Source organism: Galleria mellonella, unplaced genomic scaffold (assembly GCF_026898425.1).
Source record: "Galleria mellonella isolate WM207_F2 unplaced genomic scaffold, CSIRO_AGI_GalMel_v1 utg132, whole genome shotgun sequence".
NCBI lineage: Eukaryota > Metazoa > Arthropoda > Insecta > Lepidoptera > Pyralidae > Galleria > Galleria mellonella.
Window position 1 is genome coordinate 4,012,890 of NW_026441989.1, and position 16,505 is coordinate 4,029,394.

The 16,505-nt window shown below is 30.8% G+C and overlaps 1 protein-coding gene across 1 annotated transcript in view; it reads right to left on the minus strand.

The window, feature by feature from the left end:
• Positions 1 to 16,505, minus strand: part of LOC113518050 (major facilitator superfamily domain-containing protein 12-like) — a 202,078-nt gene that overhangs the window by 150,350 nt on the left and 35,223 nt on the right. The gene's annotated exons all lie outside the window — the stretch shown is intronic.

A 16,505-nucleotide genomic window follows, 5' to 3' on the forward strand; every position in this document is an offset into this window, starting at 1 on the left:
CTGCACAATAAAAATAATAATAATGATGATAAATACAATAATAATAAGCAGTTTTTGTCAAGAGCTATTTGCTTTACTAGTCAACATTAGCTAAACCAGTTAATGGTGAACATTATGACCTATGAACCAAAAGCAACATTAAGTAAGTTATATAAGCTGATACTGTTGCATGGCAATTGGCAAGTAGACCACAACTCATAGTTTATTTTGATGACAGCTATTTCGTAATGTACCGAAAATATTTTACAAATCGTAATTTATAAACGACGTGGTGTCAATTTAGCACGCGGCTTAATTTCGACACGCTTGTCGGTGTCATCCGTTTGTCAACGAGAAGCCACACCACGTTCGGACTACAACAACGAAATGAAACTCACGCGCCATTCGATACTATAGTTCAATCACTATTTAGCAATTTTCACTGGTATCCTATATTATATATTATTATAAAGTTGAAAGTTTGAAAAGATATCTGAGACGTCCGAATGTGGAGATATTTAGAAGTTTATCGCACTTAAATATATTTCAGGGTTGTATAGAATCTAACTCCTCCCAATAAGTACACTGTATATAATATAATATGCTTTATAATATAATATCGTTTGTTTTCTTGCACAAAGAAAATTTAATAATTGCAACACAGAGTAAAAATGCCGGAACGTCAATGTCATTTCGATTGATGTCAATGATATCAATTGAAGATCGTTAGATAACTATCACGTGAAATTTCTTGATTATGTATTGAGTTTTCGTTTCGAAATTCATATTAGTGTCTTTTGCAATTTATTATTCTATGTTCTTTTTTACACATTAAATAATGAATAAAGTATAAAAATTCGTCGAGTAAAATAAAGATTATTTTATTTAAAAGACTCAAAAAATTGTTACACCTCATTCAGAAAAATATTACATTTCTGCCGGTCACTTGATTTACCACGTGTCCTTTTTTAAATTTTAATAACACATTCATATTGTGCAATCGTGCCAAAAACAGTTATGACATGTTGCGTTATCTTCCCACTAATAAATTGATGTCAAATGACTTGAGATATACCAATAAATTATTTAGTAGGCGGAGGCACCTGTTCATTCATAAGAAGTCAGAGGTACGGTTAAAGGCGCGAGCTTAATCTTGTGGTGTGTAAAAACCCAACTCGATAAAACAGTAAGTCAACTATTAAAGGACTACTTATCTAAATAAAAAATATTATTATCGATTTCTAGTTTCAATTATGTAAGTCCCTCATTATATAATTTCGATACAATATAAATTGTTACGTAAATAAATTAAGGCATCCAAAATAAATGAAATTTGTGGATAGAGTTCCCTGCTGAGATATTCCCAAGTGACTGCATGGGGTTCTTTCAAACGGGTGTTTCAATTTTTTCAGAAATACGCACGTACCGATCTATACCCCCGCTGTAGCAGAAATATATACATGCTAAAATAATAGCCTACTATCAGACGATAAAAAATATTCCAATTCATCAGTTAAACCAATTTAAAATAGGAAATTCTCTAAGTCCCTATTGGTCTTTTTACCATTCATTTATATGTTAGACTACTGCTTCTCATAGTTTATTCCTCTATCCTCCCAACTCACCGTTAACATCGCTTTTATAATTCATACGAGAGTCGACCTCTGCAAAGATGTTTTGCAAAAACGTATGCATAGTGTTATTTCGCGATTTAATAATTTAGTAGTAAAGATCAAAATCTTGTATACATATATATCTAGTCGTATATTGTACGTCAAATATGAACATAACATCTCAAACATCTTAAGTACATTTAAGTGCCTAGGATTAATAAGTCAGTCTTTGAAATATTTAAAGGCGAAATTTGTTTTGCCTTGTGCCTCTTATTCAACTTTATTATATTGAAAATTAAGCCCTTCTTCTTGTTTATAAAGATAACTGTAGGTAATTAATCACTATTATACAGCACAGAAGTTGCCTATATACTACGTACATAACACTAACATACGTCTATTATACAATATTTTTACAAATTTATTTACTATTAAATTATAAATTATTTGACGAAAACTCATTTCAAACATTCAAAGGATCTAAAAGCGATATAAACCTTATTCTACCAAACGAATTTGTACCATCAAAACTTATGTTTCTTATTAAAATTTATTTTTACTTTTATTTTTTGAGGAGTGTAGTATTTTAAATAGTATACTAAATTTAATATCATGTACCTATTTAACATGTCTTTCAATATAATCCCACCTGACTACACGCTTTTCAGTTGACACGACGGCATAAGATTAATAAGTACACAAGTCTGGGTGACAATCGTAAATACAAAAGGGAGAGTGTTTCAAAAGATAAAGGAGCCTATTAATGAACTCACAAGAAGCCAACGCGCCCTAAACGTATCGTGCGGAGATAATGTAAATGTTACAAATTGTAACTCCTCTGTCATTACACAACGAGTTGTGTTAATACACTACCTATATGTATAAGATATGAAAATCTTTTACTTGATCCATACGTATAACATAATAATTTAGAAAATTATACATTATCTATTTATCTAACCAAGTGGTGCCCAACGTATTTTGATCTGAAGTTGATTGACGCTCATACATTGCTTTATGGTGTATAATTAAGATACAAGGCCCACGTGCACACTTCGCATATGCAAGAATGAATAGAATGTCATATTCAAGGCGAACCACTAACACAGTAGTAAGAAAACAACAAAAGCATAAATCTTAAGGAAAATACTATAATATCTCAGTTTGAAGCTGCGACAGACTAAAAGTCGCCGATCAATATAAAACCTTTGAAGAACAAGTATATGCAAAAAAATCGTAATTTTATTTATTTATTATAACCATGACACTAAAATGTTATGCTGCAAAATTCTCAAACAGAAATATGAATACTGAATACTTAAAATGTAGTCCAGTAATTGCGAAATCATGTCGTGTCAGAAACTTAGATTCAGAGTGAGAAATTAAAAGTGGAGGTCGTGTTAAAATGTCGGAATTTGCATTCGTATTGTTGCTTACTCGTCGGCCGAAATAAGTCTCTAAAATGGCCTTATGAATTTTTATACACATGAACAGAGAAAAGTTTTAATCTCGCCTCATGTAAAATGTATGTTGTAAATTCTGTTAACTCACACACAGTAAAATTGGTATCCAAAAATGGCGTTTTAACAGGTTACCTGCCTAGCTTAATGTCTATTTCCTTTTGCTGACTGATGAGGGTAACGGAGTTTTACATTTGAAAATAAAACTCTAATGTTACTAATAAAGGAGTGATTTATTATGATTGATAAAGGATACTTTAAACATTAAATTTATAAAATATACTTATATGTAGGTAAATTATTCAAGAATTTACTGTTGTGATATAAAAGATTGTATTTTGTCATTTTAAATAATATTCCTACAGATTGTAATAATTACAAAAATTACAGTAATATATATAAAATTACGTTATTTGTGTAATTAGAGCAATCCATATAATTGTAGGTACCGTTGAATAAAAAAAAATATATTTGTTATGCATGTCTTCTCACTACAAGCTAATCAGGATTAACAATTTATAGTATAGTAGAGGTATATATTTTCCACACTTCACCAAAGTCGTCAAATACCACGTGCATGTCCATTAAATATACATACAAAAATAACGCGAGCAATTTACTGAACTAAGGAAGGTTAATCGAACACGTTGGCATTTAACGCTATTTTAATTAAAATTAATTTATGATCTCATAGTCCTATTTATTGGTTGCATTCATAACACCTTGAAATAACTGGCATTGTTTTATAAGCATAAGACCAGACAGTGTGTGTAAGTAGTACGTTATAAATCCACAATTAATCATGTGGAAATTATGAATGAATAGAAGATTTTGTATTATTCTATTATTTATGAATATTACAGCTAAATATTAGCTGTAATATTCATAAATTATTAGATAAATACATTATAAAAGTCTCTACCATCTTAAACGTTTAATATGATCAAAGTTATTCCATAAAAAGTAGCTTGTTTTCAGAAAACGAAGTGTAATAAAGATACAACACTTACTACGTAGGTACTTCTATCACTCTCGTTACTAGGTCCTTTATAAATCCTAAAAAGTTATAATAATTATATTTATTATCATTGATTATGTAACATAATCAAGGAGATCGTTTAGATATGCGTAATTAAAATAAATGCTTCCAACTTAAAATAATAACTACTAATAACAAAACTTACTCCTTGTACTCAAAAATACAGTTTTTTATCTAGCACCATGACAACGTTTCCTACCTAATACAGCACACAAAATAAAATGCAGGAATAGTCGGTAAAAGCATTACGATCCCTACAAACCATCCACTTTGCATAATACATATATCCGGATACTTTAACTACCTCTGAGTCATTTGTAACTACATATATTTTTACCTTTTCTAACGTTAAAGTAAGTACGTCTGTACAATATACTACATTTATATTGAAATTACCTGTATATTTTTTTTATATTTAATGCAACTTTTACTATTTACATGTCCTTTGATTTAATACGAAATTGATTTTACGAATTTCATAGATACCGCAACTACCTATGTGTTATTTGAAGTAGTTCTACTCTGAATTATGAAGATAAACAGACGACGAACATCTAGGGGCACAACCCAGAACACCCAAACTCGAGCTAATTTAGAAAATTTCGTTAAATTGGCACCACTTAATATCGAGCATAGGTACATTTCAATTTGTACATTTGTCTTCCATCTACACCTTTATAGAAATTTTAAATACGTTTGTGTTAATACAATGTTTGAGCAATTTTCAAAATTTATAAAATTTCAAAATTTAGCAAATTAGCAATTAATGTTTCATTATAGAATAAAACCTTTTTCAATGATCACCTACATTTTCTAATTAACCGCGCGTGCGGTGTGCAGCTGCCTTCCGCACCTGCCCTTTATAATGCAGTATTAAAGTAAGAAAACAGTAGGCAAAACTCTAATAAAATTCATTGAATTAAGACTATAAGCAGGCCCACACTGAACACATTTTTTTTATAGTTAAAGATGCATTTGTTCAGGTATCCCGTCCTTCCTATTTGATACGGTTGACCGGATGCCAGCTCTATTGAACATAGAGTATATATATTATGGGATAAAGTGCAAATTAGGAGGCATAAAGTAAGATCTACGGCCTAAGATTGCTACGGAGGTAGTAAAGTGGTCGGCCCTCGATTTAGCAACCTCAATCATCTTCCAGTAGCCCATTCGACGGTCGCCACTAAACGCATTTGAAAATGGGTTGAAACTTGTCTGGTTTGTCTAATTTATTTTAAATGCTCGTAATGTTTCTTTTTATTTTTTTTAGGATAAGAAAAAATGCAGTAATCGATGAAAATGTGTTTTTATAATTAACATAAATGAACAAGACAGACCAACTTGATATAACACCGAGCACCAAACGTGACTAGTTCAGACCTCCAGTCGACTGATTACGTATTATCTATTAATAATTGTGTTACAAACTAAAAGACCCTATTTCCTAAAATTTTTATAAATTGTTACTTGAAATTTATTAAATACTAATTAAATACAAAGAATAAAGATATATCTTAATTATCCTCCTACCACGTTCATGTAAGCCTTTATTTTTTCAAATGTACTTACATTCAAACAATGAATACGAAATGCCATCTCCAACTCTTCAATATGCATTTTTATAGATAAAGTAAATACCTACTTTTCTTTAATAGTTATTTTAAGTTAAACTACTGCTAGCATGAATTGTACTTAGACCTCCCTACCGGTAAGAACGGTGCACTCTCGTGACCTTTCCTTATATGTACTGCATTTGACATTGCAGAAATGAATGCCAGTGCGTGCATATTAATAGACCTGTAATGCAGATGCTATGAATAAATAGAATGATGCCATGAATATAGATAGTTATCTATTTTTAACCTTATAGAATATATATTTAAGCTTGTTCTATCATTATTGTCAAGTATTGAATATAATGCTGTGTGGTCCCGGCATAGAATGGGCTACTCCTTCCTTTTTCATGGGTGTAGAGGCGACTATGGAAACTTAATGGTTAAAGGATGGGCAGCAACGTCCCTCATAAAACGTCATCAAATCCTAACTGCAATAGTCGATCCACCTGTCAAGTGTAGCAGCTACTAACAAACCTCTCTTATAGGGGAGGCTTAAGTTTAGAAGTGGATAGTTAACGGCTGATATGATGATGATGATTGATTATATTGACAAAACTAAAAATATTTTTTCCTTCACAACCCTACCCAACAGTTAATAAGTAACTGTTGAGGATATAACAAATTTCTACGTTGGCAAGTTGATCGATACAAAGTTTTATTTCGAATTTTCCTTTTCTTGCATTAATGTTTTGAGTTTTGTTCCTTTGATCGTCCACGATAACAAAGAGCGGTCAAAAGTTTTATTCTTTCCCCATCATTATAATGAAAATTCATATCACTTACATTAACTCTTATCGATATCCCTTCCAGCTCTAGACCGAAAACTTGTGAGTGCTAAATTTATGCGTACGTATTATCAGAGGCAGTATGTCACTTCCCAGAAATGTTTTCATGCTGCTTTACCTTCCCCATTCTATCTCACCTAAGCTGATCTGATTATATACAAATAATAATTACGAGTACAATAAAATATTCATAAGAATATTCTCAAGATTCTGAGAATTCTCTTATGAATATTTTAATTCTAATATATATACACAGTAATATAATATAATTTATTCAATTAATATTTTGCGAAGTCTTTTTAATTATATATTAGATTAGTTTTTTCCTTCGCAGGTAATGGTGTTACGAACAGTAACAAAGGTAAAACTAATCTGAAACCTACAAAAGTTCTCTATAATGAAACGCAGACAGCATTGGAGCTATGAAATTCTTAAATTTATTGCTTCTAAATTTATTCGATAAAAATATACTTCAGACATATACGAGTATGGTCTGATAATATAATTCTTTATTTTCGGACTTTTTTATGTTACTTAAACGGCAAACAAGCTGACGGCCCACCTGATGGAAAGTAGTAACCGTCGCTTATAGACATGAGCCAGTACCAATTGAGCATACTGGGGATCATGGGCGAAACCCCATAATAATACCCCATTTCTTGCCATTCCTGAGAGCTCAGGTGTTATTCCTCTATACCCTGTAAATTCACTGTCATATCCCACCTTTTAAACCGAAACACAGCTATGCAAACATAGCTGCTTCACAGTAGAAACACGAATGGGACAGAGGTGCCCAAGCAAAAGAACTAATAATTATTGAACTATCAGTATTGATCTCTATGTAGCGCAGTGCCGCTTCTAAAGTAAATCTAAAGTTCCATTGTGTCGTATAATACTGATTTCGTATCTTCTTAACTATCGTGACCTCTGCATTGCTCTGTGCACTATTTTCTAGTTTGTTACCTCTAACCATATTATATATTGGATACCCAAGGGAGAAAAAAATCTATATCCCATGTCATATCGTTTATCCATTACCTTTTGGCAGATCTGGAACGGTCCAATTAAGTACTATTAAAAACCATTTAAATTAATTTTTATTTCTTAAAGTTTAAACTCTTGTTTATACCTATGATATTGACCGCATAATCGAATCTAACTGGAATATAAAATTTCATATGTATTTCTCCACTTTAAATAGGTAGTACATCAATGCATAACTTCGTTTTAATTGAACCGTAAAACGTCAAAAAGTAAAAATAAACACTTACATTTATAATATTAGTAAAGATTTATTGCAGTTAGTTGAATTAATATTAATAATACTAATTAAAATATCTTAAAACATAAAAAATAAAGGTCCGTATTTACGGATTTACACTAGTAATTTGTATTCATATTTGTATCCGTATCCGCGAATATGTATTATTAGAATACGGCACGTCACACATCACTAATAGAGAAGCACAATTAAGTAATTTAATTTCATTGGTCTGGCAACACTTGCCTGTGTTGCCAGACCAATTAAATTAAATTAAAAATGCTCTTATTAATTAAATATCTGAAAATTGCTAGATCCAGCCGAAAGGTGACTAACGTGACAATATTACGTCTGACAGCCGTCCACGCGTGATTGGCCGAACCTGATAATTAAATGAGATTTCAATTATCAATTATTTTCAATACATAATGAGATCAATCAAAAAATTTTAAGTAATATCACTATTCAGACGCAGCCCGTCCTTCGATTTTATTTATTTGATTAAAATCGTACAAAGTTGATCATAACGATTATCGCTCCGTGCATAGAAGCACTAAAGAATGGTGGTTGTCGGACGATAACCGACACCGTTACGCGCCACAATTCCAACGTGAATAACCGCAAACTGACCATTTACCTCTGGATCTAGGAACTGGAGTCCTAGTTTTGACTGCTGCTAATTGTTAAATTATGTTAATGTAATAGATACGACCGACTGAGAATACTAAAAATAACAACATATTTTGAAAACCTATAAAATCATTATAAATACAACATACTATCTACATAATGTCCATATATTAAATATACATAATAATAATTGTAAACATTTCTCATGATAATTCATATTTATATTCTACAAAAACGATATAGTGTCATTAAGGGATTTTGCAAATGTGTTCACTTTTTTTAATCAATGATGAAATGAGAATATTTTAATTTTTTTTAATGGATGATAATGGAATATTAACACCGCCTGCGCTAACAGGATACGCTGGCGAGGCACCAGTAAGTGATGATAGGTGAGAATGAAAAGGCAGGTCAGTTAGCCCATCGACCACGTGAGGGTCAACCTGACAGGGTATATTGCTAGCAATGGGGCCGGTAATCCACATTACTCCTTCCTTAAATATATCCTTCCTTCAAAAAAAAATAAAGACAAATATAAAACCTAGGGGGAACCTAGATTTTAAATTTGTCTTTATTTTTTTATGTATACACGATATGTTTACCAATTTTGTATTAATTTTGTTGATTACTTTTGCAAACCATAGGGTTTCTTGTATTAATTTCGTACTAAATTTATTATAATTTAAATAGTTTCTTTTTAGCATAATTTTAATATAATTTATACTAGAAAGAAACTCAAATCAAGCTATCTTCTTGCCTAATAAAAGTTGATAACGGTTGTTTTTCTTTATTATTATTATATCAACCGTTAATTGTCTACTGTTGGACATTCTGTATAAATACTCCTTGTATACATCTCTACTGTGCGCAATAAAGAGTTTATTATTATTATTATAAACTTTCCCTAAAAGGGGGATTTTGCTAGTAGTTGTCCCGCTTGGCAGGCGAATTGGCAACCGCGATTTTGGTGGCTTTTCAAGAGGGACGCTACTGCCCATCCCTCGACTATTAAGCTCCCTTAGCCTAGCTAGCTTAGCTTTCGCATCTTAAAACACGGGAAACGGTTGTTATACCATAGAATAATAATAATAAACATAAAAATAAAATAATAGTTATAAATAATTTGTATTCATTTATTATTATTTTGCTTTGTTTAACTTTAAAATATAATTAATTCCTCTAATAATATTCATTGAATATAACAACTAACAATCTCATTATTTTGTTCTATCATTCATTAATAATGTACCTATTATAAAAATAACAGACGATAATGCCTTGACGTAATGATCTCATTTATATGTAGTAGCTATTAAATATATATTTTACTACAACATGGTCGAATCGTCCTTGAAAATTTAACAATTGTGATATTTTTAACTTTATAAATATGCGTATTTAGATGGACACTTATTTAAATAGTATCACTGTAAATTTATTTGCAACCGATTTTATAAAAAATGAAAAGATTTTTAAGTATTATTTTTGCGTTCTTCGCGTTGTAATCTTCGCCAATTGTAAACCAATTTTGACGATCTTAGTTAATAAAGAGTATCTTACTTCTATATTACTTTCAAGTTAATTTCACCAATCTATAAATTTAAAAAAAAAATCATTATATACATCCTCATAATCGGCCTACTGCAGTCCTTTGCTGAACTTAGTCTTCTCCCAGTACTTGCCATTTAGGATTAGGAGAAAAATTTAAATATAATAAATACATCTATTGTAGTTTAAATATTTTTAATCAAATTTAGCCTCAATTTCTTTTAATTAATGTCTGTAGTATCATCCAATTTGTCCGAATACTTTATTAAAATTAAACATCAAGACTACAAGGCATAACATTACGAGTATGTATATAAATTCTAGAAATCTTATTCGATTATTATTATATAATCAAATCAAATTATATATATAAACATACATATGTATGTATTTACTCGCAACTTCGTCCATGTGACCTATATCCTTCTCCATCCCATGTAGTAAATGTATACCAAATTTCATAGTGACTGACTAAACCGTTAAAGCGCTATGTAGTAACAAACAAATTTCCTTTACATTTATAATATTAATAAGGATTGTTATTTATATATTATTCTATATCGATTATTCGACGTTTTCAGTCTTAACTAATAAGTAGGTATGTGTACATTAAGAATAGCTTTGCATTTCTCAAGGTCATCGAACACGCGAAGTTTACATTAATTCCAGCTGCCCACACTGCATTGTTTTAAAACGCTGCTGCTGCAACAATCTTTGTTTTCTTTCTATTCTTGTACGAACATTGACGTCATAGAGTTGGAAATTGCTCAAATAAAATCTATATGAACGATGGTATGTTTATTTTACTAACTTTTTATAGGTATTACTTTTAAAAGGTAGCATGTAATTTCTCACGCAGACGTTGTTGTATTTGAAATAACTATTTACGTTGTAAACAATCAGGTGCCAAAAAATTGCCCGCAATTCCAATTCCATAGCTTTACGTCTTACTGTGTGTTGAAATATTAGTCCTAATATTTATTATTATATTAAAGTCTAGTAATCTGCCCTGACTTCCCACAAGTAGAGAGATAGCTTTTTTATATTAACTTTAATAGGCTCATTTTTGATACCGTCAATTACATCAATTATTAATTTTTATTACATTTATTATTAGTAATTTTCATAGGGATCTCTATTTTTTTTTTAAACAATATGGACTAAGTTATGTTACTTCCTGATAATGCATCTTTCTATAGATGAAAGATTTTTAAAAAATTGTTTCGTTTTTTATTTTATCCATTACAAACAAACAGATCATTCCTCTTTTTAATATTAGTATAGATTACCATGTATTTAAATTCTAATTTTTTCTGCCAGGTAAACAAGCAACAAACGAATCTATTGATAGAAACTTTTTATTTAATGCTCGCACGCCATCTTTTTCTATTTCATGGACTCATTAGCAATAACGATTCTATCAATAATTTTGCCACTTATTTAGGCTTTGGGCAATAAATCTTTTTTATAAAACACACGTATCTGAAACTAATATTTCACTTATTTAACCCATCATATTTTCTGTTGCGAGGACGAAGCTGCAATAAAACTATACACAACATCACCAAAAGTCAAACATCACCCTCTTAAACAACACCATGATTATTTAGTGTTATTCAATAGATAAGTTAACCACAATATCACCGCAAACCGATAATACTGAAATATGTTTTATATTCATTGTCATTTTGTTGATATACATACTTACGAAATATCAAATAGCAATACAGCTTGTAAGTATATTACACATTATCTATGACTATATTTAGTATTCATTATAATTAAAAATAGCCTAAAAAATCACGTAATATAAAAAAATTATACATTAAAGACCTTCTACTCTTTAAAGTAGCTTAAAAATAGTAGCGTATTTCATACGTAAAATATATTTTAAATACACAATCGGGACTTAACGCAATGTAAAAGAGTGTATATTTAAAATATGTGTAAACAACGCGAAAGTTTAAAATTAACGTAAAATATAAATCAAAAACTCTTAAAACAACACAAGGAAATAGTTTCTTTGTGATATTATAAAATAAACAAATGTACGTAAATAGACCATAGGATACCTACACATTAAACGTTATACTTAACTATCGACTTCTCTTCAAGATGTGACTTTTTATGTTTGCCCCCAGAGTAAATATCCATTAGGACAACTAAGTAATGGCCACGGGACATTAGGCCGGGGTCACATCATTAAAGCTACACTCTTTCTTCGAGAAAGAAAACCGTTTTACTGTCTTTTTTACAAAACTTTGTATTGTTTTATTAACATCTTTTATACTTCATTTTGCGGGTACCAGTTGAATTATGTTTAATAATTAGGTAGGTACGTACTTCATGAAATTTTAGTTACATTATACTTTGTCTCCTTTTGCTTGAATGACCTCGACGGGTTCTTTTATTCTCTCTGGTTGTTTGAAGCAACAAAAGCTATATTAAAAGTCATTCATGAATATCATTAACCTATGTCGCTAACACAAAAAACCTGTTCAGAGCCCAACTTTCTTTTGTATTATTATCGTATATTTTCTTTATAAAAGACATTGGTCTTTTTAACACGTTAGTACCAACCCAACCTACTTTGTAACTAAAGAATAATGACTAAATAGCATTTCATTTCAGCATAACCGCCGTAAAAATATAACTAAATTAAATTGGCTTGCCACCTTCATTCGATGTTTAAGATGAATGACTGAGTAACCTATCGCATTGCACCATCCATTTATTACTCCAGTTCATTCGGATGCCCATTTAAAGTCACGAAGCGGCACCGTAGTATGCCATTTCTCTTTCAATTCGAGCAATCGATTGCAGAAAGTGATAGGGGAAAATGGGGTCTGGCGATTTTGTCAGGTACCCTGAAAACAGCAGATTTGAAGCGTAGTCACCGCAAGTTCTCTCCGGAGCCAATAAATCGCTGCGAGAGACAGCGGGTAAGTCCTTGTTTTACATTGCTATATTTAGACTAAAACCGTATTTAAATCTTATTTTTCTTACCATTTTAATACAATATTATTTTTATGACATTGAAATATAAATTTTACGACTTATAGATATTAATTAGAATTGTAATTTCTGTATTACGTAAATAATAAAACAAAACAAAGTTCCAATGGTTAAAATATTTTCTCTATGGACTCGTAACTGACAGGGCATCGAACGCAGTGAAAGTTCCTTGGACTACGCGACCAACACAACAAAGTAAATTTTACCGCTTATAGATTCAATTGGGGATTTTACGGCACACACATAAAGTTCAAAATTCAATTGCATAACTATAGGAAAGGGATTGTTGTGTCTGGTACAGAAGGACGTCGCGACGGTAAGCGTGCGTCTGATTCGATTTTATTTGCGGCGCCTGATCTATAAAAAGATCCCGCATGAGTACATGCGGTACGTCCGTCCGTCTACCAGTCCGTCTCCTCCAATTCTTAATACCGCTAGACACGATATTATATTTATTAACTACTACTTAGTCATTTTAAGCAGTCCAAATTAGGTCGTCTTAAAAATACGCTCACTCGGCAATATTTGACAGATAGATTAACGAGTTAGATATATAATTTAATAACAATACTTGACTCTTACCTACAGGATCCAATATTCACTATATATACTGAGTATACAAAGAAGCAATTTAAATATTCATACAATAAACACTTTAAATAATAATACTATAACATTTTCATTAAATATCATTACATTACATTCTTTCAGGCGTACCATTTAGCCACAAATTGCTTTTTAAAGTAGACTCAAAATTAACCACATCGACTTAGCTGCAATAACTTGACTGGAACACTGCCATGTATATAAATAGTTTCTGCATGTTCATGTCCCTTTAAATTTATTGTTAATTGTTTCTTCATTATTTATATACCCAGGGGCGGACTGGGCTGGAAGGCCCGGGTGGCTGACCACAAGCCCGGGGCCTGAGACTACTAGATGATGGTAGTTGTACCATTTGGTAACGGCACCACAAGCCCCGCAAGTCAGGCCCATGAGGGGCCCACACAGACTGGGGCCCGGCTGGCAAATGTCACCTCGGCTATATGGCCAGTCCGACGCTGTATATACCCATACACAAGAATTTTAATATATTCATTTTTATTTTATAAACATAATCTTTTAGCGATCAGTAGCAAAAAGGCCTTATGATATCGTCATGTTTGTCTGTTTATTTGTGTATCTATCTCTATAGTATAGTAAAAAAACGTCTGTGCTGTAAAGTTACATCTTTTGCAGTTTAGTCTAAAACCTTTGATAAAATAAATAAAATGTGACCCTTGGTTACAACGGTTTTATTTTTTTAGACAAATCGTCTCGCACCTACGTCGAACATTCGGGTGACAAAAAAATATCAGATCCCATCATATGAAGTGTTGTTGAAGAGGCCTTCTTAAGTACCTGCTTCGAAATGAATATGAGCTCGCGAAGTGTCGAAAAGTTGGTTCCACATTTATCGACTTTTGACGTGTATTATAAAAAATATTATATAAATCAGGTATTGGCTTTAACTGTATGTTTATTGCAGTACAAAATTATTTTAATTATTTTATTAAAAACTCATTTTTTTACTAAATTACCAAAATATACACAATTATAGAGTATTATAGAGAAATTTTAAAAATTTATTGTTACCTAAGTTCCAACTTACGACGTTGACTACTATGTTTGATGTTTAAATATGTTTTGGTATATATGTGTTAACAAATATCTTTACAAATCTTAATTATAACAATATTAGTAGAATAATAATATAAATAACCACTTAGGTTACCATGATCATAACCAATCCACAATATCAATTACTCATTAAAATTATACAGTAATTTGATGATTTACAACAGCGTTTTTCAACCTTTTTTATTACGCCCAAGTATGAAAAAATATTTCGCGACCCCTGACTTATTTTTTGTTAATTTGTATTAATATACAAATGTTTTAATTATCTTAATTCTTAACAAATTTATCTTTATAACCTTGTTTTTTTACCAAGGTAGTTTTCTCGACCCCCTTATAGAGACCCACACGTTGAAAAACACTGATTTAGAATATTAAAAGGCGATAAAAATCAATTGTATATAAATACTAAAAAAATTGCTATTCTTTATGGTAATTCTATACCATGTAAAAAATATAGATACGGAGTCGTCCTAAGATTCTCCGACTCAACCTTAATATACTTCTCTTAAAAGCTTTGAGTCATAAGCGGTACTATTATTAACGCAACAAAATTAACCAACGTTGCAAATTTGTTGAAATTTTATTGAAATGGACTAACCCGAACATAGTTGTAAAGGAAGCATACTGCTACCCACCGTCATAGCCCTATCATATATATTTAAAGTCATAACCACTAAATGGAATTCACGTAACCAACTATAAATATATTACCTATAAATCAGAATTTCCTCCATACTGTAATATGTAAACGATTACTGATGTCTCGCATACATCCTTCCTTATACGAAACATAAATAGCAATATAATAAAAATTTATAGATTACAAACTGCACTATATCGATATAATACTTAAATTAGTTTATATATATATGTAGTAATTAATAACTTAATTACTATATATATACAAACTGTAATTATTAGAAAAGCCGTGAACCAAATAAACAAGTTTGTTCATGAAGATAATATAATGTTTGTATTGTACAAGGATCGAACCTGAAACCTTTAAAAAATAAATTCATCAGTATAGGTTTATGTTTTAATTATTTATTAAAAAATATAATGTTTTTATCTTTCAAATTTACTTACACTGTAAGTACTATGTGCAAATGTTGATAAAAATAAAACAAAATGAGCGTTAACATTTTTTTTTTTCTTAAAACTGTCAGTTTCGCTGCAATGTTCCCGTTGGCGGCCAATCTCGCCAATGTAATAAAATTTTTATCTAATGCGCCGATCAATGAAACCCTTTATATGCTAAACAGACTTCCGCCGGCAAAAATAATAATTTACTCATGTTATTGCATCGGTCGTAATACTACATGTTGTATTGTATATGCATACAACGCATTTATATTACAGGCAGTCTAGTAGAGAAATCGATTGAATCGACAGCAAAGTATTTTGTGACAAGACTATTTTATAGTGTACCGACAGGTACATAAACATTTATATATAAATCTTAGATTATATATATAGTGTCTCCATACAAATGCTTCGCAAAAAGCGGGTCAACTTTTTCATAAAATTTTGCGTGATAAATAGGTATGAGTGATTCCTTTATAACTTCTATATTTTTTATTTTGTCTTATAATGTTTACACCTTTTTAATGCGCAAAAATTCATTTTATTCATTAAATAAATAATTATAGATATGTCAAGGTACATTATGCGCGTAAGTATAGAAAACACTAATAACATTTGACAATTAGCTAACAAAAAGTTGACCCGTTTTTCAGGCTCGATGCTGTATCTATAGAATCTAAAATGTAAATATATATTATAATAATATAGAGTACGTAATAATAGGTCTTTTAGCTCTATAATAATGTTATTATACAGATATTATGGACAATATTGCATGGGTACAGACACAGCATGG